The 27,564-nt window shown below is 34.8% G+C and overlaps 1 protein-coding gene across 1 annotated transcript in view; it reads left to right on the top strand.

The window, feature by feature from the left end:
- The first annotated feature begins 7,225 nt into the window (after positions 1-7,225).
- The window catches only part of LOC138705029 (protein lifeguard 2-like), a 90,786-nt gene continuing 70,447 nt past the window's right edge, over positions 7,226-27,564 (top strand). The window contains exon 1 of the mRNA XM_069833578.1: positions 7,226-7,540. The gene's annotated coding sequence lies outside the window, so the exon portion shown is untranslated. The remainder of the gene's footprint in view (positions 7,541-27,564) is intronic.

The following is a 27,564-nucleotide window of genomic DNA, read 5'->3' as shown; positions in this document are numbered from 1 at the left end:
CCCTGGACCTCTATTGCGGGAATATGGAGGCCTGGCCGATTATTACTACATAATTACCATACACTGTTAATTAACTGTTAGCTCTGTGTTATTTCCGCTTGGTAAGACTTAGGACCATTACTGTTCGATCCCAATAGTTCATAGATTTGAACTGAACTACAAAAATGTGGATCATGGATAGAGAAGTGGAGTCACTCTGTTGCATGTGTGAAGATTCACCGATCTCAAATTCAGGAAAGATAGCGGCATTGTGAATTGCTTTACTAACATGTTCGACAGCTGACCTCTATCAGTGATTTAGATGGATAAAAACATTTAGGGCCTACAGGAACTCATAAAGTTAGTGGTATGTTTCCTAATTTACCATTATATTTAAAATGCTATTGTTCTAAGGGTGTCCCGATTTGTTCTTTTGGATGGTTTCTTGTCCATTTTGTCACTCAACTGTGGAATAATAAATAATAATGAATATAGGTCTATACCGGTAATAATAAAAAAATATATATATCTTCTTTTTTCCGAGATGTTCCAGTCGAACCAAACCACTACTCTCTATAGAGTTCAAATAATAATCTTTGGCATATAACCTACTTCATCTTTCAAACAAATTAATTCAATTTTTGGCTAAACTAGTGCTGAAGTAGTTCCCCGCTTACATACATGTTGCATATACAAATCTGTGACAGGTTAGATTTGGTTAGTTTAGGGTTTTGTTACGTCATGCATATATTTGTCTATGATGCATATACGATCAACTGTATCTACATAAAAAGAAACCCTTATAAATTCAACAATTTTCTCTTCCGAAATCACCAGAACTACTTCAGCGCTAGTTTCGCCGCTTTATTTACATAGGCATATCTCTTCGAATTGTTAACAAGGTTGAGATCACTCTTAATTTTACTGGATGTGATGCCCCTGGTTTTATAAATTTGGACACAAAGTGTCTTGCAGCCCCTCTGAAGTTGGCACCTACGTTTGGTGATATTTATTTGCATATCACGAGATTCGTAAGTTGGTTTACAGTTGAAATATCCAGAACTACCTCAGAGCTAGTTCTTGCCGCCCCTCTGAAGTTGTAGATGGAATATTGTGTTAGCCAAGTTTAATATCAATACTACCAATCCGGAATCCGCTCAACGCTCGTTTCACCGAAATTAACTCTTAATACATATAGCCTATCAAGACTTATGAGGCAATATTCTGGAATACAATTATACGAAAATAACGTTTGACTCGGATAACAGGAGCTGGAGTAATAATTGTGAAATCTATCAATGCACTATTATTATAATTACGTAACTTGTATCACCGAAATGTAAATAATATATGATCGTGACGAAGGTGAATCTAGAATGCGGTGAATAAAAACAATTTTTATGCTTACAACGAGGCCCAGCATCACACCGGAAGCGGAAATACTACACCGATGGCGCATGCGCAAAAAGAGAGCCGAGGGTGACTTTTATCGTCTCGTCGACAGTACATACCGAGATTATCTCGTAAGCAAGAAATAATCGATTTAGAGTTCGTGTCTCGTGATGGTGTTGGTCATTGTGCCATCTGTTGACGATTATTGAACTACATCAAGCCGGCCTCGACTGCAATCCTAAAGCCTATATAAAAGAGCTATCTGTTAGTATATATGATCTAGGCAGTAACCTACGAAAAATGACTTTCGTTGTCATAATACCACAGTCTAAGACATACAGTCACGCAACTCATACGTATAAAATATGCCAACATTTGACAGCTGGCGCGACAGTAGCCCTCTAGCGGCAGGCAAGTTAAAAGTGTGCACACGACATATGATAACATATCAGAAAACGGGTTTTGCGTAATTTGTTTTATATTTTTATGCTATACAGTAAGTGTATATGATTCTTATTAATTTTAATTTAGAATCCTAGAAGAATTTCACACGCAGTTAATCTACAAGTTTCAGAAGCTGAGAATAAACGTAATTCTTTCTGCTCCTTACAACTGAATCATGGTCCTGTTCACGTATCATGGTTTGAAATAATATAATTGTTCGTACGTGGATGGTTAATTAAATTCATCCCTGAATATATTTATGAAGCATTAGAACTCTATATTTCCTGTGACAAGAGACAAAATTAGTAGCTTCAAAATTGCAAGTTACATTGCGTGGTGAACTCCTCTCCCTATTTCCTGAGAAATTAACTATTTTCCATACCGCAAATTGGGGTAAGCTCGGCCGCTGAGGTAAACTTGAAAATAAAACAGGGGAAGATTTAAAACTTAATATGACAGACATTGATTTATGAAGTTTATTATTTTTCATTTCTTAAGAACCGGTATTTCCTTTTTTATTTTGAGTGACAAATAGTGCTGATATTATGGTTTAAATGTTTATGGCAAGTTTACCGCATTTTACATTACATTTCCAGTTTTCACACATAATGCCTAATTTTAACTTATCCTACCTATATAATACGTAATTTACATGCCCTTACTTTTAATATGACGTAGGTGAAAACAAATAAATGAACACACAATTTTGTTGAAAAAATTGTGACTTCAATTAACTCAGAAAATGTAGGCCTAATTTTATTTTCAGAGCAGAAGTGGTGTAAGTCAAAATGGGTAATGAGGGTTAAAGTAAACATTCTTTAAAATACAGCGCAAAGTAGCAGTTAATATTGAATTTATTTAAACTATTAGTAGTCAGTGAATAGCACGAAGGATATATTAATTGCTACTTTGCGCTGTATTTTACAGAATATTTACTTTAAATCTCATTACCTAATTTTGACTTACACCACTTCTGCTCTGAACAGCTCAAATAATCACTGGGAATGTAAAATCAACACCAATAGCAGTCATACAAATTATAACAGAAAAGATTGCTTTTTATATTAAATTTAAAAAGGCTCTTGAGAACTTAATACGTCTGCCACATGAATCTACACCAACACATCAGAAATCTATCGACACAGTCTGGATTTGTTCAAGAAGTGAATATTTTGTAAAAGGATTACAATACTCCATGAATTCTTGAAAAATTAACACCATGATCCCTACTTGAATGCAATATAACGTTCAACTTTTGAAAAATATATAGAAAAAAAAACACGAATACAAAAAGTATGGAATTACTTGCATTAAAAACTGTAGATACATTATCCAAAATCGGAATGGTTACACATTTACACATATGATTTCTACAAAAAAATAATATACTGTAACAGGTATTTACTTTGTTTTTATTTAAACTCTCCTTCCTGACATACAAATAGGTAACTGATAAGCAGGGAAAGGATTTATATGTAAATACATATTTACTTATAAAGCTAATATAATTTATATTTTGCATTATCTTTATGTTTCACAATGTGTAGGGTTGAAAAATCCTACTTTTATTTTCCATATTTTTCCATATTTTAGAGTTTAGTACATATTTTCGTTAATTTCCATATATTTTCCATATTTCATATAAAACAGTCCATATTATATTAGGTTTAACAATAAAACAAAACAAAATTCCATTAACTTTTAAAAATACATTTCAACAATAGAGATTTAAACACATGTTCAGTAATCCCTTTAACATCAGAGTTATTTGAAAATTAGCAGTCCTATCAACAATGGGAAAGTAAGTTACAAAACTGTATTAATTTAATTTAAAATTTTTAACAGACATCAGTTGTGCAGCTCAACAGTTAAATGCCAGTCAGAGTACACATAGGTTCAGTTTTGTAAATCATACTATAAAGACGGTAAATATGCCAAAAGTACGTCATTCAGTCAATTTAAAATCAAAACTAACAAGTTACATTTCAGAATTTAAAGAAGATGGTTTATCAACTGACAATAAAATATTATTTTGTAATTTGTGTCAGTGTGCAGTATCATCTACACAAAAGTTCCTGGTGCAACAACACATTACAACTAGTAAACATCAGGCCAACAAACAACTAAATTCCAAGCAGAGACAATTGTTTTTAACACAACCAACAACATCGAATGTAAGATCTGAGTTTAACATCGACCTGTGCCGTTCTCTCATCTCTGCTGATATTCCTCTCTACAAACTAAAGAATAAGGTCTTCAGGGAATTCCTTGAAAAATATACTCAACATACAATCCCGGATGAGTCAACACTTAGGAAGACGTATGCTCCATCCATCTGCGATGAGACAATACAGAAGATAAGAGATGAAATTAAAGATAGTTCAATTTGGGTTTCCATTGATGAGACTCCCGACAAAGAAGGTAGACTTGTTGGTAATGTAGTTATCGGTTTGTTAAGTGAACAATATTCTGAACGAATTCTTTTACATTGTGATGTTCTAGAAAAGTGCAATAACAAAACTATAGTTAAACTGTTCAACGAAGCTATGGGTATCCTGTGGCCAAAGGGTATTATGTACGATAATGTGTTATTCTTTATTAGCGATGCTGCCCCTTATATGGTCAAAGCTGGACAAGCATTATCTGTTGTATATCCTAAATTGACTCATTTTACTTGTGTGGCGCATGCATTTCATCGTGTGGCAGAAGTGGTCAGAGACAATTTCCCTAAAGTAGATTTGTTGATTTCATCAGTGAAAAAAGTATTTCTCAAAGCTCCCAGTAGAGTTAACGTGTTGAAAGAAATGTACCCTGAAATTCCATTGCCACCAAAGCCAATTTTAACTAGATGGGGTACATGGCTAGAAGCAGTTGAATATTATGCCGAACATATAGACTCTATTAACAATGTTCTCCTTGCATTGGACTCTGAAGATGCAGTCTCAATTGATACTGCGAAAACAGTTACCTGTGACATAAGTGTGAAGAATGACTTAGCTCACATTCAGCATACATTTTCATGCATCATAAAAACGCTCAAAAGTCTCCAAAATAGGCACCTTTCACTATCTGAAAGTTTTGAAATTATAAATAGTACTGTGGAACAACTGAATCGTGGTAGAGGTAAAGTTGCAGATGCAGTAAGAGCTAAGGTGGACACTGTACTTTCAAAAAACCCTGGATATGAAGAACTACAAAAGGTTGTTGCTGTGATGAGTGGTGAATCAACAGTGAAGATTAACTTGGACTTATCCCCAGCAGACATTGTGAAATTGAATTATGTACCAGTTACTTCTTGTGACGTCGAACGCTCTTTTAGTCAGTATAAATCTATCCTCAGAGACAATAGAAGAAGATTCACTTTTCAGCACTTGAAAGAAATGTTTGTAACCTATTGTTACGGTAACAGACAATAAAAATTGTGTTTTGTTGAAACTACATTGGAAGATAAGGTACGTCCATTATATTTTTTGTTTAGTTTGATTAAAATGTACCAATATTTAACGTACATAGTCATTTTTTTATAATTTTAAGTCCATATTTAATTCCATATTTTGGTAAAAATCCATATTTAATTCCATATTTTGGTAAAAATAACTACATATATATTTACATATTTCATATATTTTTAGTCCATATAAATCCGTTCCCTGCTGATAAGTAATAATAATGTTTTATAGAACACAATACGTAGGCTACCTACAACGTGGATTATTGGTTATTCCTGAGTTATGATTTTCTCATGGTCTTTAGGGAATCTGAAGAACGACAAATTCGGAGATTTAAACTTGTTGTTACTGCAATTTTCGTCATTGCACACATTGCCTTTATTCCGACGCATGATTAAAACGTTATTATAACATCTCGCATCCCTTTAAAGCACGTGCTGGCTGAACGAGACTATGGCCAGTGCCTTGCCTGCCGCTTGGGCGCTAGTGTCGCGAATGTTGGCAGAAAAAGTGTTGAAGTTTCGTGACTGTATGTCTTAGACTGTGATAATACACTGAACAGCTGATTTAAAGACGATTCAAGGGCTTTGAAACATGTTCGCGAAGCACATGAGAAGTTGAAACAGTTGGAACACTGTTATTTTGGAACAGCTTCGTTCGTGAAACAGTTACAGACAGTCGAAACTGTTTCTTAAAAATAACAGTTTATGCCATCTCTATTTTCTTGTATATCTTTCTTGGACGCGAACAGCGCTCGAGCGGTGACAGTATGTATTAACGTGACACCTCCAAGCAACACAAAATCTGAACTGAAATGAGCTGTGAAAGATGACCCGACACGACAGTACTAGCACAGTCTAATACTTACAGTCACGCAACTCATACGTATAAAATATGCCAACATTTGACAGCTGGCGCGACAGTAGCCCTCTAGCGGCAGGCAAGTTAAAAGTGTGCACACGACATATGATAACATATCAGAAAACGGGTTTTGCGTAATTTATTTTATATTTTTATGCTATACAGTAAATGTATATGATTCTTATTAATTTTACTTTAGAATCCTAGAAGAATTTCACATGCAGTTAATCTACAAGTTTCAGAAGCTGAGAATAAACGTAATTCTTTCTCATTACCTAATTTTGACTTACACCACTTCTGCTCTGAACGGCTCAAATAATCACTGGGAATGTAAAATCAACACCAATAACAGTCATGGAAATTATTACAGAAAAGATTGCTTTTTATATTAAATTTAAAAAGGCTCTTGAGAACTTAATACGTCTGCCACATGAATCTACACCAACACGTCAGAAATTTATCGACACAGTCTGGATTTATTGAAGAAGTGAATATTTTGCAAAAGGATTACAAAACTCCCTGAATTCTTGAAAAATTAACACCATAATCCCTACTTGAATGCAATATAACGTTCAACTTTTGAAAAATATATAGAAAAAAAAAACACGAATACAAAAAGTATGGAATTACTTGCATTAAAAACTGTAGATACATTATCCAAAATCGGAATGGTTACACATTTACACATACTGTAACAGGTATTTACTTTGTTTTTATTTAAACTCTCCTTCCTGACATATAAATAGGTAACAGATAACTAAAAATGTTTTATAGAACACAATACGTAGGCTACCTACAACGTGGATTATTGGTTATTCCTGAGTTATGATTTTCTCTTGGTCTTTAGGGAATCTGAAGAACGACAAATTCGGAGATTTAAACTTGTTACTGCAATTTTCGTCATTGCACACATTGCCTTTATTCCGATGCATGATTAAAACGTTATTATAACATCTCTCATCTCTTTAAAGCACGTGCTGGCTGAACGAGACTATGACCAGTGCCTTGCCTGCCGCTTGGGCGCTAGTGTCGCGAATGTTGGCAGAAAAAGTGTTGAAGTTTCGTGACTGTATGTATTAGACTGTGGTACTAGGTTACATTTGTTTTGACCAGTGATATGAAATAGAAGGTTGACGTTTTGGCCATTTGTTTTGTGGTTGTGTTTTGATCTGTTGGTTGTGTATGATATGATATCCGTCTCACTTCATTTTTGTAAATGTAGATTTATGTTCATTGCAGTGAAATACAGTACTGACAAAATCTGAATTTGGCGCAATTGTGATACTTGGATATGACGTGAATTGGTGCCGTTGTATTGTATACATTGAGTTCATCTGAAATTGTGTACTTTTCCCTTGATTGTTAAGGAAGTAATTTTTGAAATTGAAGAGTGGGTATTGGAATAGCAAGTAAAGGTATGTCATTGTTATTAGTTACCACATACGAGTTACTCTTGTAAATTGACAGATAATTTACATGTTTTCAGTTTATTATAACCCTATTTGGTATGTGTAATGCAAAACAATGTTAACGAGCCAGTAATTATCTCTAGACGTGAAGAATTGTGGGAATTTTATTAATCAAAGAAGACAGTAATTCTTAAGATGACATTGCCAACAGAAAATATTCGTATGGTTAAATACGGTTGAACTTTTTCTTGCTATTAGGAGGCGTATTTGTGTAGCCCTGAGAGGATAAAAAGAAGTGTAGCCCCATACAAACATTAGAACTTTACGTGACAAGGGAGTAGGAAAACATTAGAGTAGAAAATATTTTACTGGTATACCGATGCTAAGCTTGGCCTACATTAGAGAGGAGAAACAGAGAACGGACTGTGAAATCAGAATCGTTTAGCAAGTTACTTGTAGAACATGATTTGTCATTGTTATAATATTGGTTGTTAAAGGAAACCCCAGACTTGCTTATAAAGAAGTATTGCATAATACAATAGCCTACATTATTTGGTAAAGGTTCATTATATAAGCGCCACTACAAAATATTTCTTAAATAAGCTACCTTGAAAATTGCTGGAATTTATAGTATGGAGTAGTATAAATTTGATAAATATGATGGTGTTTTCAATGTCACCAACTGTGGGAAACCTCGTACACAATGCTACACTTAATTTAACTTAACCGCTCATGTATACACCTATCCTAACCTTTCACATAATGCTACACACCTAATCTAACCTAACCTGTTACATAATACTATAAACCTAAAGTAACATTTCTCACATTCATTCATTGTTAGCCACCGGCGTGGCTCAGTCGGTTAAGGCGCTTGCCTGCCGGTCTGAAGTTGCGTTCGGGCGCGGGTTCGATCCCCGCTTTGGCTGATTACCTGGTTGGATTTTTTCCGAGGTTTCCCCCAACCGCAATGTGAATGCAGGGTAATCTATGGCGAATTCTCGGACTCATCTCGCCAAATATCTTGCTATCACCAATTTCATCATCGGCGCTAAATAACCTAGTTCCGTAAGTTAGTTGATACAGCGTCGTTAAATAACCAACTAAAATAAAAAAAAATCATTCATTGTTTTCTGCCTAAGGGCAAGTCTCACTGCAAACCAAGCTTTTTTCAATCTCCCCTATTTTCTCCCTTTGTCTTTGTCTCTGCATAGACTATGAACATTCCTCACGTTTAGTATCATTTCGTTTGCATGTATTGCCGTCCCTGCTAGGCTATACGCCAAGTCGGGAACCACCAAGTGGAAGAAATGGGAAGCGCCACATCATACTGGGAAGTGAATATGGCCTTGCGCTTTAAAAAAAAAAAAAGACAGTCACCTTTTTTTTTTGCCTAGGTGTCCGGCGTCTCCGTAATTTTTGTCGGGACGCCAATAAAGGTTAAAGGCTAGTCCACTATAAACCGGAAACGGGAACGAGAACGGAAATATTGTTAAAAACATATGTACCCTACTTAAATGTGAGCATTCGCAATTAACGAGAAGCTTGCCAGAGCCGGGGAACAGGAATATGAAAGTTAATTGTGAATGCTCACATTTAAATAGATTTATTTTAACAATATTTCCGTTCTCGTCATTTCCGTTCCTAGTTTATTGTGAACAAACCTTTATGCTCACTGGCACGAACTGACCAGAACAGAACGAAGAGGAAATATTTTGTGACATATGTATGTAGGCTATGCTTGTTTTTTTAAACTGTATACACTTGTTTGTCCAAATGGAAGCAATCGGCTGCTGGTTCTGACGGACAAAATTCTCGCGACACGACCCTAGCGGAAATTTTAGGGACAGCGGATGGTGATCGTCAGCATTCATAGGTCTTTGCTAGTGTTCAGCAAAAGGTATTTAGGATGTTCTCAGTACTTTCCCATTCAACACGAGATGATGAATTAATTTTAACAGTGGAAGATTACAAAGAACACTATGATTTGTTGGACAACAATTATAGGCTGGTTTACAATAAACCAGGAGCGGAAATGATAAGGAGAACGAGAATGGAAATACACTTATTTTAACATTTCCGTTCTCGTCGTTTCCGTTCCCGGTTTATTGTGAACCAGCCTTACCGTAACCTATTGCGGTGGGAAAATATTTGGGAAGAAATCGGAAAGGTGATAGGCTGCACAAATAGATATGTTAGATGTAATGTTTTGGTAATTATGGAGTTTGACTACTTTTGGACAATTTTTTCCAAACTTCCATTTTCTCCGTATTTTACCGTCGTAAAAACGATAGAAATATTTTTATTTGTCGGAAATGAACTACAACCTAAACTAACCTAATCTAAGGACACATTATAGGTCATTTCCAACAATTGAAAGTATTTCTATCGTTTTTACGACGATAAAATAAGGCGAAAATGGAAGTTTGAAAAAAAAATCCATAACTACCAGCGAATATAATAAGCTCTGCAACTTATCAATTAGACGTGAAGTGGTGAATATTAGGGTCTCCCAATCTGCTTTCAAAATATCCACACTATTCCCACACGCACAACTATGAGATAACAAACCATGATTATTCTTGGGACGACTAGGTTAATAAAAACCTAAACTAACCAAACCTAACCTTCGTATATGCAAGATGTACAACCACTCTGCCACTGCATCAGACGTCCATCCACTGCCATCCAAAACCCAAATAAAAAAAACAAAAGACAGCCTCAAATACTGCAATCGATCGATCAGTCGAACTCCACCACTCAGCAACCAATTAAAATCACAACCCCCCCTCAAACCACTAACTCTTCTTTGACACCTAAAACACTTCCTCTTCCAATCTGCTTTCAAAATATCTCCACAAATGCCACACGCACAACTATCAGATAACACACCATGATTAATTAAGAACTCGCGAAATTCTTCTTCCCTCAATCTAATAAACTCTATTTCACTCATTCTACATCCTGCGCACAAGACACGATCCACTTCGACCGAAGTCGAGACAAAAGACACATCCTTCAATACTGCAATGGATCGACCAATCGAACTCCCCACCCCAGTAGCCAGTCACAACCACCCCCACTCAAACCCACCAGTCACCACAAAGCCTGCCAAATTCATCCGTATAAATCGTAATAAATTAATAAAAAAAACACAAAAAAAAAACATGTTCCCGTCATTTCCGACAAATAAAAAGCAAAACACTGTTTTCATCTTATAAAACTACCCTATAATCAAGAGTCCTTATTTAAAAATCCACCCAGTAGTCAAACTCCATAATTACCGAATTATAGTAATGAAAATTTAATTAAAATATTCAGTCATTCATTCATTCATTCATTCATCATTCATTCATTCAGTGTTCTGCCCAAGGGCAGGTCTTTCACTGCAAAGCCAGCTTTCTTCAATCCTTCCTCTTTGTCTCCTCATATGATCCATATATCTTAATGTCGTCTATCATCTGATCTTTTCTTCTGCCCCAAACTCTTCTCCCATTCACCATTCCTTCCAGTGCATCCTTCAGTAGGCAGTTTCTTCTCAACCAGTGACCCAACCAATTCCTTTTCCTCTTCCTAATCAGTTTCAGCATTATTCTTTCTTCACCCACTCTTTCCAACACAGCTTCATTTCTTATTCTTCTGTCCATTTCACACGTTCCATTCTTCTCCATATCTACATTTCAAATGCTTCTATTCGCTTGTCTTCAATTCGTCGTAATGTCCATGTTTCTGCTCCTTTTTTCTATTAAAAGCTTCTTTTTGACTTCATGGAAGCAGCTCATGTTACTGCTTATAGTATACCCCAAGTATTTGAAACTGTCCACTTGTTCTACTGCCTCATTTAGAATTCGCAAGGTTATCATTTTTATTTTTCTTCCTATACCATAGTCTTCGTCTTATTTGTATTTATCTTCAACCCATACTGCTCACATCTGTCATTTAGCCCTAGGTATTAGCTTGTCATGTAATATTAGTGTATAATATACAACAATATTATCTACACTATTGTAAAAATTGTAATAATAATAATAATAATAATTTATTTATTTATTTATTTATTTAATTTATTTTTTATTTCGAATATTAATGTGCAAAACAACAGCACAAAGCCAATTACAGTTTAGCACAAAATAAAAAACAAAACAAGACAACAATTATTGATTAAGAGAATGAATGACAGAAATGACAGTGAGATGAAATACAATCAATATAATGGTCAACATTAATCATTCACCAAATGCAACAAAATAAATGGCAATATCTAACAAATAATAAAAGATATTAAATAATAAGTATATATCATGCATGAGTAAAATCAAATCAGATCTTGCAAATTAGCACTTTTAATACACCTGGCTATTGGAGAAAGGGATTTAAATAATTTAGTGAAGAAAATTCTTTGACCACGAAAACCTTTCACAGGAATTCTAAGGTAGGTGTTATGTATAAAAGAATCATAATCAATGACACCATTAATAGCATTATTAAAGAAAGTGTAATCAATATCCTGACGTCTCGAATACAGACTGGTGCAGTTAAAATATTTACTAGATAGTTCATAATTTAAAGAAGAGGAGTTAGGTACAAATCTGAACGCACAAAGAGAAAGGAATTTTCTTTGGATATTTTCTAGTTTAGCTGAATCAGTTGAAGTAATAGAGTTCCACGCAACAGATGCATATTCTAATTTAGACCTTACTAAAGCATAATATAATGTAAGTAGTGTATCAGGAGAGGAAAAGTAATAAGTATAGACCTAATGAGACCAAGCATTCTTAGTGAATGGTTAAACAAATGATCAACATGTTCATGAAAGTACAATTTAGAATCAAAAAATATACCGAGATCCTTTATACAGTCCTTCCTGATTATGGCGGCATTCGATAGCGAATAGTCAAACTTTAATGTATTTGTCTTCCTAGAGAAAGAGATAATGCATGTTTTAGAAATATTAATTTTCATACCGTTATAATCAGATCAACGTTGAATGGCATGTATATCATTTTGAAGTAAATGACAATCAGCAAGACTATTAATTTTCCTAAATATTTTTAAATCATCGGCAAAGAGAAGATAATGGGAACAGATTGGCTTACAAATGTCATCATAAAAAGCAAGAATAATAACTGACCTAAGGTGGAACCCTGTGGAACGCCACAAAGAGTAGTGAAAGGATCAGAGAGAGAGTTTCCCAACTGAACACAAGATTGTCTGTTGGTTAAATAGTTTTCAAACCAGCTAAATTAATGGAAAGTCCAAACTGATTTAATTTACTTATTAAGATTTGATGAGGAACAACATCAAATGCTTTACTGAAATCAAAATAAATGGCATCAATTTGGCCTTGGGATTCAACTGTAGGCATAATAAGATTGAGATAATTGACCAAATTCGTCATTGTAGATTTACTTTTAGAAAGCCATGTTGAGCGGGATTTAATTTAGATTTAACATAAAATGAAACATGTTTGTGAATAATTTTTTCAAAAATTTTTGAAAAGTTATTTAGTATTGAAATAGGTCTGTAATTATTAACAGTATGTTTATTACCATTTTTTAAATATCGGAATGACAGACGCTTCCTTCCATAAAGAAGGGTAAATACCTGTTCTAAGGCTAAGATTAAAAATAAAAGTTAATAGAGGAATAAGAATTTGAGAACAACCTTTAATAATGAAATTAGGTATGCCATCAGTTCCCATAGATTTATTGGGCTTAAGCCTCCTAATGACATTCAAGACATCTTTACACATAATAACCAGTAAACATAAGCAGTCAGTAGTGATGGAATCACTAACAAATAGATGATTGAGCTTTTTTTGTACCGACTTAATTGATCAGCAAAAGCATTTGCGATCTCAGTTTGATCAGTGATGTGCTCCCCATCAATAATTAACTCAGTAGGCAGGGATTTAGATTTACGAAATGATTCTACATACTTCAAAAATTTCTTAGGCTCATTTTTCAAATTTCTATCGATAGATTGGAGCCAAAGTAATTTATCAGATTTTATCTTATTTTTTACTTGTTTTCTAAGGGAAGAAAAGATAAGATAATGATAATCAGAGTTGGATTTTTTTAAATTCTTGTGAGCATTATTTTTTTTCTTTATGAGTAAACGAAGCGAGTTTGAAAACCACTTAGGATAAGTAGATTTTTTTACTCGTGATAAAGGTACAGCATCAGTAATCGCGTCATTTATTGTATGAGTTAATGAAACAACGGCTTCATTGACATCAGTAGACTCGTAAAGACTAGTCCAATCATGATTAAAAAGAGTTGTGTATAATTTCATATAATCACCCTGAGATAAATTAAAATAAGATTGATTAGAAGAATATAAAGGAAGAGAAAAATTGACTTCAAGATTAACACAAATAGAAGGGTGATAATTGTCTTGACGAACAAGAGAATGATTAGCTAGGTAAACAGGACTATTAATAACAATCTTAAAAACAAGATCAAGAAGATTTTTATTATTCAAAGTAAAATTTATCTGATTCAAGCCAAGAAGACAAGAAGAAGAAAATAGATCAAGAGACTTAATTTTTACGTAATAATGGATGTTAGGAAGGCTACAACCAGATGCCTAGTCAATACCAGGAGAATTAAAATCACCGAGAATAAGTATTCTAAAATTATGTGAATCAAGATTATTCTCAAGAAAAGTAAGATAATTTCTTAAATTTTTGGGATCAGTGTCAGGAGAGAAATAGTGATTACCAATTAATAAATTACTACCACCAGAAATTTTTATTTCAATCCAGACACATTCATTGATTTTTTATAGATCATATCTCCTGCATATAATGGGAATCTGATTGCTTATCGCAATTAAGACGCCTCCACCTTTACATTTATTAGTGTCATCACGCACTCTGTCAGCACGAAACACAGTATAAGAATGAGGAAATAATAATAATAATAATAATAATAATAATAGTAATAATAATAATAATAATAATAATAATAATAATAATAATAATAATAATTAGGCAATATAAAATGTTCTTGTGCAACTTACCTCAAATAAACAGCAATCATTCTTCTGTGTTGACTGAAACGAGGCAAGTACTGATAAAACTTTAGTGGTTCTTTACATAGATTTTGGAAAATATAGTTAAATTCACTAAAACACCTTTTTTTATACATAATGTTATGAATTCAGATTTTTTAAAATTTTTTCCTTATTTTCAGCCAAAATACACAATAAAATAAAACAATTTTCAAAGACACTACTATTATTACTATTCCACTTCATGTTTAAAGCAGACTGACTGACAACTGGTACCAGAATATTCCAAGCAATGAACATTGGAGCTTCCGTAGAATATGGACTGCTGTAGATTTCCGTTCCGGTCAGTTTGTCCCGTATTTTAATCAAACTTTATTTCATACCTAATTTGCAAAGTCAATTTTTTCACAATTTAATTAATAAGTTACTTAATGTTGAAATTATTGTTTTTATTTGTACAAATGTTTGCAAATGTTTGATTATGAAATCAGGAAACTTGAATGAATTACGTATGGTCAATCCATTGTAACGCATGTGGCATTTGGACTCAAAGAAGTAAAATTTACAATTCCCATGGAAGTGAGAAACTGAAGAAAACGTCATTAAAATATAGGTGTAGGTTTCAAGCTGCAATCACAAGAAAATAAATATAGAAAACTGATTGATAACAGATAAATATATTCCTTTAAAGTGCTGTAATGGGTGTGACAATATATTGTATGCCCACAACATTCGACTTACTTAAAATTCATTTGTAAAGCTCTGTGGTTTGTCAAATCTTTAACAAATGAAAATAATTTAAAATATAGCCAAGATATATCTAGTAGTACACCATTAAAAACGGACATGTGCAAAAAATTTGAGAGATCAGAGCATATTTAGAGTACAGTGAAACTTCCCAATAGTGGACACTGCCAGGGAAAAATTAAATGTCTGTTATTGAGAAGTGTCTGCTATTTAGAAAATCGTTAGTATGTATACAGTACATTAAAATTTCTCATACATATTCAACACTATATTTTTACAGTACAGTATACAGTGAGATTGTTTACAGTATTATCCAGAGAGAAATCGTACCAGTAAATGTTTTGTAAATGATATAAACAACATCAGTCACTGTACCATTTCACCTTACACAAAGAAATCTAGAATTGTTTATTTTAAAATAGCATCATTGTTTTTCAAAATTTCACTAACCTGAGTTTTTCCCACATTAAACTTTGTGGCCACCTCACGAACACTTAATTTCTCCTTCTCACTATGCTTTTAGTGACAAATGTTTACGTTTTTGTGACATTTTTAATGTGACTGTACTTCCGAACACTCAACTTGCCAAACTAAGAAAGTACTGACTGCTCACGTACAGTAAGGTAAAGTACCCAAATAAGAGACAGTGCCCTAATAAGAGATACCTTGTTAACTTCTCCGGTATAATTTGTCATCTCTCGACAACTATGGTAAATCAATGTTTGTGCTTCTAAGGCATCGTGTTCTTTGTCTAACCTCAGTTGAAAGTAAGCAACGAAGCTGAGAGCAGAAAAAGTAATTTTTCACATTTTGAACTTTTTACTGGTTTTTAATGAGGAAAAGAACAGCAGGTAATGTAAGCTACAACAAATTAATTATTAATTTTATAAAATCGCTAGCAAAATGTTGCATATAATAAGGTAGATTGCTAATATGGAAGATAATTTATGACCTTGGGTAGTTATTTCATTTTCATTTACTCCGTTCCCTAATAAGAGATACCTAGGGGTCCTATTAAGAGATAGTATCTCTTATTCAGAACCCGTATTTGGTATTATTATGATGCTCACCTTTGAGAGTTTACGAAAAGCTTTAATGCTTCTAGTCGTGTCAGTTTGTCTGCCAGTAACTACATAAGAACCTAAGAAAGATTAATTCAACTATTAATTAAAATTAATTACGAATTAGGTCAATCATTAATTATCTATTGTCCTCAATTATTCATTACAAAAATTACTAATTGAAATGATTAAGTTATTATTAATGACTAAAATTAATTATTCATTGAGATGACAATAATATCAATAGCTAAAGTCAATTAAAATCAGCTAGTCTGACAATATTTACCTTACTTAGGGATCAAAACATAACTGCTTAATTCATAAAATATTCTCTATAAATTTCAAATAAAAATCTTGTGTAATTATTAAAACTATTAAATTTAATAGTGATTTCTGATTTCGAAAATTTCGTTGGACCTGTGTTAATATCGCTACTACAGCCAGTGCCAGCATTTGTGGTGCGTGTTCTTGAGTAAAAAGCCAGTCAGTGAGCACTTGTTGCCAGTGTAGCTGAGAACAGTAACATCCAACATGTCACGTAAGCAATCTGCCAATCACAGTTGTCAGTCTTGTTGCCCACTGACTGCGTCAAAGGCAAGACACTCGCACTTTGCGTTTCTGGGATGTGTCCTTGAGTACACTGACCAGTCCACTGACTGGTCAGTGTACTCAAGGATCAGTGGCATCTGTTGCCACTTCGACTGAGAGTGGTACCACCTCCTAAACAGATGTGACATAAGCAATCTGCGAGTCGCAGTTGTCAGCTTTAATGCCCACAGACTATGGCAAAGATAAGTTACTCGCGCTCAACGTTCTCATTACTTATTTAACGCGCCAGAAACGGTGAATTTGGCTATACCACAGTTAGGCCTACAGAAGCAGCAGCAGCAACAACAACCACCACCTCGAGAGCCGTAAGCTTAAACCAGTGGGTAGTCGCATGTAAAGTCATCCAGGGCAGGAAAAGGAGCTATCATAATATCCGTTCTGATCAGAAAAAAAAAATGAGAGAGAGTTTAGAGAAGGAAAATCAAAGAAAAAACGGAGCACGCAAGAAGTTGTTCGGAAAACAACAAAAATCACAGAAAAACTCAGTCCAAGAAGCGCTGCTTGAGTTCGTCCAGTGATGAAGAATCTGACGTGGAAATGGAATTAATTAACTCTAGTGACTCGGAATATGGAGAAAATTATGATGATGGAGAGTGCTTGTTTTGCACTGATTTTTTTCAGAGGACACCAGGGTTCAGGGGGGAGAAATAGATTCAGTGTTCAAAATGTCGTCGTTGGGCACACGAAGACTGCAGCACCGATGATGAACCTTTCATTTGTCCAACTTGCTCAAATCAGCAAAATAAGAATTGTGTCAATTAAAGGGATCGGCAAAATAAGTGCAATCAACTGAAAATTAAAATATGAAGATTGAAATTTAATATTTTATCATTTTTCTTTCTCTAGCAAAATATTAACGTTAGCAATAGTAGCCTAAATAAGATTAGTACATTCATGTCTGATTTGACCGACTTTGTGTTCTTTTCGTAAACCATCTTAATTCCACTTGGAAAAATGTCAAATAGCAACAGAATTTCTGTTGAGAGGAGTTAGACCACTGTTGCACTGACCTCTTCCATTTTTAAATGTTACTGAATTTATTAAAGTATCTATATGACTTCACAATGTTATATATTGCTTCAATTTTCAGCCAAATGATGATAATGTTTGTCCATGTTAAAAAATAAACTTAAATAACACACATATCTCTTATTTGGAACCCCTTTTCAGAACATCAGTATTTCCCAGTTTTACTTTTTTTTATAATTTGAAGTTATAATAAAAACTGGCTAAAATTTGTATTGTCAATTCTAAAAATAGACAAAATGCTGTATGTATTCGACTTATTCAGATTAAAAATGTCTATTCCCATCCTCATTTATAAGCAGTTAAAAAGAAGTGTCTCTTATTTGGGTACTTTACCTTATCACAACTAACAACTGTGCTGCTTACCTTCAATAAAGTACAAGAACGTTCAAATGCATGATAATGATTGTTGCAAAGAATTCCGTTAGAATTCCGTTTAATTTACAACCGTCTTTTTCTTTTTTTTCTTTCACGCTGCCTGTTATTTGGAAGTTTTAATTGATGTTGGGAGATACATTTCAGTGTCCGCGTCCGTTATTGAGAATGTCCGCTATTTGGAAGAATTTTATCATAAGGGCCAATGTTATTTTGCAGGGGAATTTTAAAATGTCCGCTATTGAGAGGAGTCCACTATTGGGAAGTGTCCGTTAAGAGAAGTTTCACTGTATACTCAACGATGTTTAATTTCATGCAGGATGTGCCATATTAACATATGGGTAATTGGGTAATACATTCAAGTTGTACAACCATACTTAACTATTTTTCTTATTTACAAGCCTGGGGTAGAAGTACCATATATTGCAACTAAAGAATGTTTCAACAGAGTGAAAGATTTTGTGGTTAGTCAACTTGAAGTAACCCATCCACGTGATGATTACCGAGAAGTATTGAAATTGACCCTCTTATTCTTGGGAGAATTCCCTTTGTGAGGTGTATCTTCAATAAGCCAGGTGTGATTCATCGAGCATGGTTCATGACAAGATTGATCTATGCACTGAAAATATTGTTTAGAGATATGGATTTCAAGCTAACACAGAGAAACGAGGTGTTGGGGACTTCTATGTATTTGGTGTTGAACTGTACATCAAAGCCTGGTTCTTCTCCCGGCTGGCAACTGCAGCTCTTGCCAGTGATTTGGGTTTGTTGAAACTCTTTGTGGCACAAACTCACCAGCAGCCAAGGGTGCCTGAAGAAGCTGTGTGGACATCTCTCAGTATCTAAGTGAAGAGCTGGTAGCACTCGCATTCTTTGACAGAGACGTTGACTCATTAGAGAAGAGGGCGATGGTGAAAAAACTCGCTCATAAGACAGATAACGATCCTCCAAAAAAAATTACTCTGGAATTGGCTACGATACCTGACAGCAGACTTCGGGATTTTGTAACAAAGAACACTCAGAGTGTCTTCCAGATTCTATCCATTCCATATTCATTTTTTGAGGTGGATCCTTACACTTGGCTTACAAAATCCTGATTACCTGCAAGCAGAGCAGGTCGTTCTAGAGCTATGCGTTGTCAATGACACTGTGGAACGAAGGGTTGCCCTCATGCAGGAATACAATGCTTTGCTTACAAAAGACGAGTAACAGACTCAGTTCATTTTGCAAGTTGTTCAGCAACACCGCAAGTGCTATCCCAATTCAAAGAAGTCTACACTCATTCAGGATCTTTCTTCACTCTCTGTTATCAAGTAGACGCCAGATGTATTGTGCTGGAATGTGGACTAAGTAGTTTCCCTTATAATAACATAACATCACAGTTTCTTCTATTGTTAATGAACAGGCTCGACAGCTCGTAATGTTCTTGTATACTCTCAATATTGACCTCCAGCTTTCTATGTGAAAATGTCACTGTTTCAATTGTTCCATGTTGTTACCTACAATAATAAAAGAATAATACATCAATTGATTGATTAATTGATTTAGTAATTAAACATGATTCCAGCAGATCCCACATAATATGTAGAATAACTGCTCAATAAGCGGAAATTTCACTTGGATTGAGAATACCTTAAATATTAACCTATTGGACAGAATTTCACCCACACTAGTTTTAAGCCAGGGAGAATTGATTGGAGGTGTGAGAGGGAAGTATTTTAAAAATTGAAAAATAAAGCTCACCCTAATATATATATATATATATATATATATATAATGCATGTAACAGGTGTGACACTCTTTTGTAACAGATGTGACCTGTTAAGAATGGAACGCATGCATTTCACTGAATAGAGAACATTATTTTTCCCATATAGCCTATCTATTGCTTTCTAAAACTTGTAATATATTCTGTTGCCTTTCACCACCAATGAGTGCTAGAAGAATGGCTTTTTTTGATGAAATTTTTTACATATGGGCTATTCCATCTCAAATCGACCGAAATATAGACAAAATTGACCTTGCAATTTTTAAATGCAATGAAACTTTTTCTGTCCGTAGACAACTGTGATATAATTCTTTGTGCAAAGTTTGAGGCATCAGAACTTAATAGTGTTTAAATTAATAATATTTAAATTTATCGTATTTTCATAAAATTAGCAACTTTAAACTGTTGTGGCTCCGAAACCCTTTCACCCAATGATCAAAATCATGGTTTATTTTGATGCTGAGCAGTTAAAGTTTATATTGACATGTAAACAATTTTTCTTACTTTTTATGGAAATGGAGAAATTTAGATTTTTCTTCATTAAGACGCCTTTGGCCACGAAAAAATATTTTTAAAATATATGGTTAGATTCTGCATTGAAAGTACAAATAAACACATATTTTTACTGGTGGTACGTTGATAAGAAAGTATTGAAAATATCAAATAAAGAAAATAAATAGTACGCGCATGAACTAACCAGCTGACTGTGAGACGGGAGGTAGTCGAGACAAGCAAGGCCAGGAGACAAACGCGTGATGTGTTGTCTAGCAGTCATGGCTGGGCTAGCTTTATCACAAGTTTTCATAAACACAGGAGTAAAATGACGCCCAATGCTCGCTTATCTTAAGCTCTCAGCCAGTGGGTGCGGTCTTGGTGCGGTACTGAGCCGTTCAAGTCTAGGCGTGTGAAAATAATTTATTTAATACCCTCGAAACTTATTGCCGAGCCACTAAGCAAACAATGCCGAATTCCTCTTAATAATGCAAAGTTTTTTCTCAATATTTTTTTACATTTTTACAAATGGCCAAAAAGCCTGAAAGCAAGTAAAATCAGATTATCTGTCTCTCTGTGTACAATAAAAAATGAGGATTACTTCTTAACATAACCTACCAAATGTCAGCCTCAAAATAAGCTCTCATTCAATGTTCTGCTGTAAATGGTTCCAGAGTTCTGAGCGCTGAAAGAGGCTTGTTTTTATAAAATACGCTAAATTTGTCGTTCAATAATACAAAACCACTTGACTTTCGATAGTATATTTTTGAAAATGCACTTCCCTCAGCACCTTGTATAAGTAGGGAAAAAATTAGAGCATAAAAAAAATGCGAGGTTTTTTACTGATCGATTTCATATGGAATAACCCATATGTAATGTCTTCTGCATTGAACATCTTTGCTTGATTACTTGAAACTATTTTGAAGAACATGACCCATGAGTTGAATCATTTAACTCTATCAGTTTAAGTTTACCATAGTCATTATATGTCCACTGACAGTAAGTAATTGTTTTTATGTTTCTGCATTGAATGCATCATATATGAGGTAGCCTATATTTTTGCATTTTTCACAAATATTTCCTGTCCATGTTTCACTATAAATGTCACAAGAAACTTTGAAAAGAATTTCTTTGAGCAAGGATGGAAAATTAGTCAAAGCCTTAGAAAGAGAATTAAGTTTAGTTAAGTATTTGACATTTTCATGATAAATACATGCTCAAATATTATGAGACTGCAGAAAGTGAAAAAATAAATGGTGGGTGCAAGTTAAAAAATGATCTTCCAAATTTAATGTCAGGTACTGTAACATAATTCGCCAATGAACATGTTTGCATTTCCCAATGCCATGCTGTTTCATTGATATAGAGGCTTTACATCCAGGTGCTTGCCAACTATTGCTGTCTTTGCAGTAAAATTCTTCTATCAATTTCTTTGTTTCTTTCGCTAATAGATCATTTTTTTGTCAGTTCCTTGTTCGTTTTATGAAATTACGAACAACAGATACTTTCTTCCTGGGACTGTTTGGCAAATGATGTTTCACCTGTTTGTGACTTTTCCTAATGACTGAGTAGTTTTGTAAGAATCCACGGATGCAATGATATTTTCTGGGTTGGTATTGGCCTTCATTTTGCTCAGCATTTTCTTTCTCTTAGGGCATCACACTTGTGTTTCTTCATTCTATTTTTTTTAATAATAATTCACTTTTCTTTCTTTCTTTCTTTCTCTTTCCAAGTGAGTTTCACATTTTTCTGGAACTTCTTTAATTTTTTTCGTGTTCTTTGCATTCTATTTATATAAATTTTGTAATTTAATTTCCTTAAGAGACAATCATAAATAATTTATATACTTAAATTCATGAAATTTTATATAAAATAACTAAAACAGTAATTATTATACAGTATTAAATATTCTTGCAAACCAATGTATATCAACTAATTTTATGTAGTCAGACATAGAAATGGGTATGACATTAGAACTGTGTTACATTTACCCAGGAATTAGGCCTACATAAACAAACACTTGCCAACATAAACTTTAAGGTTCCTTAAAGCAGTCTGCATCCAACAATAACCCGGAATTCCTCCTCACTTTTTAAAATCAAATGATTACAGTATTACCATTTTTTTTGTCACATCCCCTTTGCCAGCAAGTAATTCTCTTATCTATACATTACCTTGAAAATTAATGAATGGTAAAATACTAAACAATTATTTTATGCTACAGAACTACAATATTTTGCCTATCTTATGCTGCATAAATAATGGAGTTTAATACATTTAAATTTTTTTTATTTATTTGTTCACATTTTCATGGATTGACCTGTATGAAAAGTAGGCTACTGTTAGACAAAAAGGCAAATCTTTGATATTGTCCCGCACCACACATGGGACTGATGTCTCATTTACGTTTCTTTATGGGTTAGAGAGGTTAAATGAGGGGATAGCTAAGTGACGTTGAGCTGAGGTATGTGAGAAGGTTAGTGGGTTGTTGAGGGGATTATTTAAGTGATATGAGGCCGAGAAATTATATAGTGTGGGGAGGTACCGAAGTTTCACCAATGTTAGTTTTTTGATTAACTGTCTTGATTCAATCTTTCTTAATATGTTTTGCAGTGACTTCGAACTTCAATTTCCGTATGAAAAAAGTCTATAGTAAAAGTGCCTCGCATTTTTATGACAAATTTATGACAGGCTTAAATAATCAGTAAGACCTGATTCCACAGCTTCTTAATCGCCTCTTACAGTCTTTGTAGAGAGTGGAGAACCATTAGTTCCAACATGGTCCTTAAAGGGTAATTTCGGACTGTCTTGTATAAGACATCGTCTTGTCTTCTTGAAGAAGCACGTGGTCTGCCAGGATATGGACGTTTCGCAACTTCTCCATGAACATCATAATGTCTTACTCATCTCCTAGCTGTGGATTAAGAAACCTCATACCTCCAACCAACCTCATAAGCGCTCACGCCGTTCTCACAGACAGCAGTTATCCTCTCACGAACATTCACCTCTGCCATTATGAAGGAAATAAAAACTGAATGCTTAAATTAGGTGATTACAGTATTTGTCCTCGAATACTGTAAGGCTAGGAGGGTGATGTTGTGGTCAACTGCAATGTACTGCCCTCTACAGAAACAAGCGACGAGACGAGAGGAAGGGGACAGTTTACTATATGCATTGGAAGTAACGAAATATAATGGTATGTTTACTTTTAGGCCATCAGAAAAGTGTGACACTAAATATTTTAATTTATTTAACGACACTTTGAAGCATTACTTAGAATTGCCGAATTCCACATGCGTACAGCATAATATGAATGATTATTACGTCTTTGGAATGAGTGGATTGATGTATAGAATTAAAGTGAAGTGTAGTGGAAAGATAAATGCTGTAAGTAATATTATTAATAGACCATAACATTTAGGAATTCAAATTAATATGAAGCCATATGAAAAGGGTTTATATTTTTTACATGTTTAAAAATGTAGAACAAATTGATCATGTCGGGATTCGAACCGTCGATCCCGTACTCTAGACATGAATGCTTTACCCACAGGACCACTTTGCTTGCCTTCAAGCATTAGATGATTTCATAATAGAATAATCCCTGCTTTTCTGCATATTTCAGGTTTGTTTTTTCTAAAAAACTAAAGCATTTTGTGTCTGTATAACTTATTTATATACAGGATGAACCAGTAAGGCTAGACTCCTAACCACACTTATAGCAGCTGATTCATACGTAATGATTTGTTTCACACTTTTGCAATGAGTATTGCTTAATGACGTACTTACCGAATTCACAATTCATGTTCGAAATGATGTCCTTGTGATATCTGGCAGGCTGGACATCTCCTGAAGACATATCCAGCAACTCACCACAGTTTGTTCTCTAAATGGCTCGAATTTATGTCATGTAGCAGTTGTTCGTGAAAACTGTTTAGATTTCCACTGTTCCAGTAACAATTGTTTTGAGTGTTCATATAATCACTGAGGTGAAACCATGCTTCGTCGCTATAAAAAATTAAGGTGGGGTCGAGTAGTCCATCATACACTGACTATTGGAACCACATGCAAGGGGAAGTGCTCTGATAATCGGGCTCCATTAAACTCTGAACTACACGAATTTTGTAAGGTTTCATTTTAATTGTTTCGTATCTCTTATCACTGAAGACTGTACCCCTACCTGCTGAGCTACACAGCGGGATGATGTAGAACTTCTATCTAGGCAGTGACCAATTTCATCTAACATCTCAATGAGAACATGCTTCACACATGTTGGTTTCTTATTCAATACTGATCCAATTGTACGAAATTTCTTCACTAAATTATAAATCAGTGCTTCAGAAGGCTCTGGCGAATCTGGGAATGAGTGACAGAAGTTTGTTATAACTGTTCTGCAAGATTCATATTTCACAAGGTTGTCGTAAATAAACACAAGTTGTTCCAGGCTATATTTCATAATGGACACACTACTGCACTCTAAATGTATGGCAAACAGCTGCACCCTCACTGTGAATGTGTTTACGTAACTAGCCAGTCTAGCCCTGGCTGACTCACTCTGTATTTAAATAGTAACCCACCCCCATGGTTTAATGTCTCCTCAGCATAGATATGTAATATTTAAACAGGCAAGAGACACGAATATCTCTTCATGGTATGAGTCAGACTTTTGGCCCGGAGTATGTGCAGTGTGGCATTCTTTGACTTATAAATTACTCGAGCAATTCAACATATCTGTCCCTCACTGTACTTAATTGCCACTATGCATCGTCTCTAACTGCTCAGAAAAAATGACTTCATCAAAATTCGGTCCTACTTATACGAGGTTTTAACCAGTTTTTGGACTGTTGACTACACATACGTACATCTAATGATGTCTCCACACTATTTTAGTACCAACATTTAAATTATAAAGAAAAGAGTGATTTTCAAGAAATGTACTATTCTCACATTCTGAGGAAAAAGAGAGAACGTGAAATGAAAAATGATTTCACATTACGACTAAAATACGGGACAATCCCTTTTTTTTTTAATTTGATATTGACATGTTCGATACTGCCCCCAGATCAAAGTGAAGGGAATTGTTTTTATAAGCGTAGACTGTATATGATGTTTGAAACAGCATTACTAAGAATTTCATATGGCGTGAAGGAATGGCTGGCCGTGGAGCGACAGAGGTAGCATCATGTTTGTTTAATCATAACGTGACAGCCGAGAGTCGATCACGCGTCCCACAGAGGGCGGGGCGCGCGAGAAGACGGACGACGCGGCGAAGAAGACTGCAGCCGCGCGGGTCTGGAGAGGACGGACGTAAGGGGAACGTCTGCATGCCGAGAGGGCAAGGGGAGGTGCACTGCGGCGCGAGGCGAAAGGGGACGCAAAGCTGTAGGTGTTTTGCTGTGCGAGGTGAAGGGGGGGAACGAAACCTCCCGAACAGACGTGCGGAAACAGAAGCCACGAGTAACAGGTGGAAGACATCAGAAACGGAAACTTCCAGAATCGTACTTTCTGGAAACTATGGTTTAGTAATAAATACAGGACGCAAGGAGAAGAGAGTTCAGTTTTTGGTCAGCGAGCCAGTCAGTCTTGTGAAGCCAGCTTTGAGACCGTAGTTCGACTTGAGAGTGTGTCCGCAACTGTGCGAGCGTCCAGACGAGTGCGGCGTATCCGGAGTCTGTGGTTCGACGTGCGGTGGACCGCAGTTGGGGGACCTGAGTTCGAAGTTCAGTGGACTGTCTCTGAAAGTCTTGGGTTCGAGATACTGTGAACTTGAGTGAATGAGCTAGAATAACTAGCCAAGGCAAACGAACTGAGAACTGACAGTTTTGTTTTTAAATAGTGCTTTGTGAACATTAGTTGAGATTAGCAGTACATTGTTGTTCTCAATAATCCAAATGAATTGTCATTGTCGTCTGTGGAGTGTAATAATGAATACTGTGTTGCTGTGTGGAGAAATCCCATTGTTGGTGGGAGTATTTAAATTAAATTATAGAAAGTGATTATTGTTGTGACAATAAAAGTTACAATATAATGAAAGTCCAAGATGGTAAGAATATTTGCTTGATGTCTGATACATGTGGCGGACAAAATAGGAATGCCACAATTTAAAGTTTGTTTTTATATGTTGGACATTCACTTTTTTTTTAATAAAGTCATTCTTAAATGGATGGAATGCAACACTGTTCATGTTCATGTAGAAAGTGTTAGCAAGCCAATAAATGTCTTTATTACTCAGGCTGGTGAGCCTTGGTCAGAATGCCATCAAAACAAGGAAAATACCATATGACTGCAGGATTTCAATGATATCCAGAAATCAGTGATGAAATCATCATACATGACATGACAGCCCATTATGGGCCCTAGCCTTCTTCAGAATGTCCTTCCAGACTTCTCTATTTGCTGCTAAATTCTTCCAATTTCTAATTTTACTAATTCTAATATCCTGCAAGACATCATCTTTCCAGCTTAATTTCGGTCTTCCAACTTTTCTTGTTTGTAATGGCTGTGTCATATAGATCTTTTTATCAGTTTTATTATTGTCCATACGTATAAATGTCCAGCCCAGGCCAATCTATTAATTTTAATATACTTCACTAAGTCAGGTTCCTTATATAATTCATACAATTCACAATTTCTCCTTCTTCTCCAAGTATCACCTTCTTTCACAGCCCCAAAAATAGTTCTTAGTATCTTTCTTTCAAAAGTAGCCAGAGATTTCTCATCTGACTTTAAAAGAGTCCAAGTTTCTGATGCATATGTAATTACTGGTCTTATAAGAGTTTTATAAATCAGTAGTTTGGTTTTCTTTGTTATTAAATGTGATCTAAGATGTTTTCTAAGCCCAAAGAAACATCTGTTTGCAGCTCTTATGCGTTTTTGAATTTCTATATGGCTGTCATTCTTACAAGTGATTTCTGAGCCCAAATATTTAAACGTATGAA

This window comes from Periplaneta americana, chromosome 8 (assembly GCF_040183065.1).
Source record: "Periplaneta americana isolate PAMFEO1 chromosome 8, P.americana_PAMFEO1_priV1, whole genome shotgun sequence".
NCBI lineage: Eukaryota > Metazoa > Arthropoda > Insecta > Blattodea > Blattidae > Periplaneta > Periplaneta americana.
This window is presented reverse-complemented; position numbering and strand designations above follow the sequence as displayed.